This window comes from Rhinopithecus bieti, unplaced genomic scaffold (assembly GCF_001698545.2).
Source record: "Rhinopithecus bieti isolate Rb0 unplaced genomic scaffold, ASM169854v2 scaffold_80350, whole genome shotgun sequence".
NCBI lineage: Eukaryota > Metazoa > Chordata > Mammalia > Primates > Cercopithecidae > Rhinopithecus > Rhinopithecus bieti.
In genome coordinates, this window is record NW_016829730.1 from 76,845 (window position 1) to 81,302 (window position 4,458).

The 4,458-nt window shown below is 47.6% G+C and overlaps 1 protein-coding gene across 3 annotated transcripts in view; it reads left to right on the forward strand.

Moving 5' to 3' along the window:
- The window catches only part of BSDC1 (BSD domain containing 1), a 37,167-nt gene that overhangs the window by 25,063 nt on the left and 7,646 nt on the right, over positions 1–4,458 (forward strand). The window lies entirely within an intron of this gene.

The following is a 4,458-nucleotide window of genomic DNA, read 5'->3' on the forward strand; positions in this document are numbered from 1 at the left end:
GTGGCCAGATCTCAGCTCACTGCAAGCTCCGCCTCCCGGGTTTACGCCATTCTCCTGCCTCAGCCTCCCGAGTAGCTGGGACTACAGGCGCCTGCCACCTCGCCCGGCTAGTTTTTGTATTTTTAGTAGAGACGGGGTTTCACCGTGTTAGCCAGGATGGTCTCGATCTCCTGACCTCGTGATCTGCCCGTCTCGGCCTCCCAAAGTGCTGGGATTACAGGCTTGAGCCACCGCGCCCGGCCTAAACTTCCATTTTCAAAACCAAACCAGTAGAACTCCATCCTGAAGTCTTCAATTGTAGCACAGGTCAGCTCTCTGCCACGTGCACATTGTGATGGAGGTCTTAGTGACAGTGACAGGACAGGACGGTGGAAGGAGGCAGATGGCAGAGAGAGCCCAGCTTCACATCTCCCTGTGCCACCTGAAGCCTTCGTTTCCTCATCTGTATACAGGGACTGTTAATACCTACCCAAGAGGTAGACGTGGAATATTCCAGAAATGTTAGTGGGTACTCTGTTCTCTACCCCTGAAAGAGTCTGCTGTAGCATTTAAGCCTGAAGAGACGGTTTCAAGTCCCTAGAGGGCAGCCTGAGGTTAGGGAAAGCTGTCATGGCCACAGACAAAGCCCTGAAGTGAGGAAGCAACCAAGAGTCTGGCTAACTCATAGGAAGCCTGTGGTGACAGCCAGATGAATGTCACCTAAGTGTCCTGAAGGCACAGAGAGATGTAGGTGCAGAGTCAGAAGAACTGGGTCTTGGCTGCCCTGACTTGCTGAGGTACCTTGTACAGAATGACTTAACTCTGAGACAAGGCCCTTAGAAGAAAGGCAGCACCATTCATTACATAGCCATGTGTATATACGTAATAGGCACTTTATATTCATACCTCTAATTCTAACACCATTGTTTCTCAAAGTGCAGGCCCAGGTCTACACAGAATGACACAGGTACCTGCTTACAACTTAGTTCACCGAGTTAGCCAGGATGGTCTCGATCTCCTGACCTTGTGATCCGCCCGCCTCGGCCTCCCAAAGTGCTGGGATTACAGGCTTGAGCCACCACGCCTGGCCTGTGGGCACATTTTAAAGCTGGAATCATACTGTACGTGCTTTATTGAAAGGAACTATTTGTGTAGTTTGCTTCTTAATAACTTTTATATATACACTTTTAATATTGCCTACAATGCAGCCTTCCCAGCCACCAGCTAGACCTGCTGAGTCTTTGTTGGGATCGGGGGTGGGCAGGGTAGGAGTCTGCATTCTAATAAGCTTCTCCAGTGGTTCTTTGCAGAGGGTGCTTTTATCCATATTTTATAAATAGACTGAAGCCCACAATGATTTGCCCAAGACTACACAGTGAAGGAGTAGGTATTCAACCCAGGTCTGCCTGGCCCCAGAGACCATGCTCTGGCTGGAAGAGAGAATGATGCAGGAAACCATATAAGGAATGTGGGAGCGGGGCCGAGGGATAGGTCTCAGCACTGAGCACCAAGGCATCTGGTGAGGAGTAGTCAGAGAAGAAGAAATGAAGATGTTTACTGGTCATGCCATTGGAGGATGAGGGACCCAGTCTTTTTAAAGGTACTTAAAAAAAAGATTACAGGCCGGGCGTAGTGGCTCACGCCTATAATCCCAGCACTTTGGGAAGCCAAGGTGGGCGGATCACGAGGTCAGGAGATCAAGACCATCCTGGCTAACACGGTGAAACCCCGTCTCTACTAAAAATAAGCCAGGCGTGGTGGCGGGCGCCTGTAGTCCCAGCTACTTGGGAGGCTGAGGCAGGAGAATGGCGTGAACCCAGGAGGCAGAGCTTGCAGTGAGCCGAGATCGTGCCACTGCACTCCAGCCTGGGCGACAGAGCAAGACTCCGTCTCAAAAAGAAAAAAAAAAAAATTACAAAGTAATATGTGTTCATTTTTGAAAAAAAAAATTAAGAAAAATCACCCCATGACCTCATCACCTAGAGATAACTTTGCTAGTGTATTTGGATATCTTGCTCATCTCTTCTGCCTGTGTACATGCATCTGTACATGCATCTGTGGGCACTTTTTTTTTTTTTTGAGACGGAGTCTCGCTCTGTCTCCCAGGCTGGAGTGCAGTGGCCGGATCTCAGCTCACTGCAAGCTCTGCCTCCCGGGTTTATGCCATTCTCCTGGCTCAGCCTCCCGAGTAGCTGGGACTACAGGCGCCCGCCACCTCGCCCGGCTAGTTTTTGTATTTTTTAGTAGAGATGAGGTTTCACCGAGTTAGCCAGGATGGTCTCGATCTCCTGACCTTGTGATCCGCCCGCCTCGGCCTCCCAAAGTGCTGGGATTACAGGCTTGAGCCACCACACCTGGCCTGTGGGCACATTTTAAAGCTGGAATCATACTGTACGTGCTTTATTGAAAGGAACTATTTGTGTAGTTTGCTTCTTAATAACTTTTATATATACACTTCTAATATTGCCTATAAGAAGTCATAGCCAAATATGAATGTTTAGAGCAATGATCGTCAAATAGTACAGAGAGGCATCAGAATCACATAGAGCAGGGGGTGGTAAACTTTTTCTGTGTAGGACCAGACCATAAATATTTTAGGCTTTTTGGGCCATGCAGTTGAAATTACTGATCTCCGCTCTTGTAGCATGAAAGCAGCCATAGACAGTATGTAAACAAATGATGTGACATGGCTGGATTTGATCCATGGGCCATAGTTTGCCAACACCTGGTTTACAGAAAGGGTCTGTGACTATTGAGTGCCAACTATGTGTTCTAAGAACTTGAAATACATAAGAGAACAAAACAAAAGATCCCTGCCCTCACAGGGCTCATATTCTAAGTCCTCTATTAATAGACAATAAACATATTAAGTCTGATTATGTAATATGTTAGAAGTGATCACTACAGTGGAAAAAAGATCAATCCAGAGCCAGGCATGGTGGCTCTTGTCTGTAATCCCAGTACTTTGGGAGGTCGAAGCGGGCGGATCAGCTAAGGTCAGGAGTTTGAGACCAGCCTGGTGAACATGGTGAAACCCTGTTTCTACTAAAAATACAAAAGTTAGCCAGACATGGTGGTGCGCACCTGTAATCTCAGCTACTCAGGAGGCTGAGGCAGGAGAATCACTTGAACCTGTGAGGCGGAGGTTGCAGTGAGCCAGGATCGGACCACTGCACTCCAGCCTGGGCGACAGAGTGAGACTGTTTCAAAAATAAATAAATAAATAAAAAATACAAAAATTAGCTGGACGTGGTGGCAGGTGCGTTTGTAATCCCAGCTACTCAGGAGGCTAAGGCAAGAGAATCTCTTGAACCCGGGAGGCAGAGGTTGCAGTGAGCTGAGATTGTGCCACTGCACTCCAGCCTGGATGACAGAGCGAGACTCTGTCTCAAAAAAAAAAAAAAAAAAGGTGACAAGTTGGTCTTGTGGGTATCTGAGGCGACGAGTTCCAGGTGCAGGGAATAGCCCATGCAAAAGCCCTAAGTTGGGAATGCACCTGGTGTGTTTCTGGAGGAACAGAATTAGTATGGGCAGAATGGAGTGAGGAGGAAGAGGTTCACTGTTTTGGGGTTTGGGAGGAGGTTTTTGTTATGTTTAGAGACAGGGTTTTGCACTGTCACCAGTGGCATGATCATAGCTCACTGCAGCCTTGAACTGGGCTCAAGTGATCATCACACCTCAGCCTCCTGAGTAGCTGGGACTCCTCAGGTGTGCACTACCATGCCTGGCTAATTTTTAAATTTTTTTCTAGAGACAAGGTCTCAGTTCACTGTTTATTTCCTCTGGAAGAGTTCTGTGACTCTCTTGGAGCCTCTGAGCCACAGTGCTTTTCCACTCTTTAGTAGCCTGCTTTTTCTGAGGTAATAGTTTAAGGCTGTTTGGCATGGATGTGAAGTTCTTCTCCAGCCTAACCTCTGACAGCCTACAGTGTTCCATCATGTAACTCACTATTTACTTGTTTAACTCCCTGTTAGTGGACTTTCAGATTGTTTCTAGGTTTCCATCACTATGACAGCACTGCAGTGAACACTCTGCTAAATTCCTGACTGAATCCAGGATTTTTCCTTAGAATAGATTCTTAAAAGTGGGGACCAGGCGCTGTGGCTCACGCCTGTTATTGCAGCACTTTGGGAGGCCGAGGCGGGCGGATCATTGAGGTCAGGAGTTTGAAACCAGCCTGGCCAACATGGTGAAACCCTGTCTCTACTAAAAATACAAAAATTAGCCGGGCATGGGGTCGTGCTCCTGTAGTTCTAGCTACTTGGGAGGCTGAGGCAGGAGAATTGCTTGGACCTGGGAAGCGGAGGTTGCAGTGGGCCAAGATCGCACCACTGCACTCCAGCCTGGGCGACAGAGCGAGACTCCATCTAAGAAAACAAAACAAAAAAGTGGGATTGCTGTGCCATAGTGAACACAGAATGTAAAGACTTGTGTATTTGTGAGACCCCCTTTTTTTTTTTTTTTTTTTTTTTTTTTTTT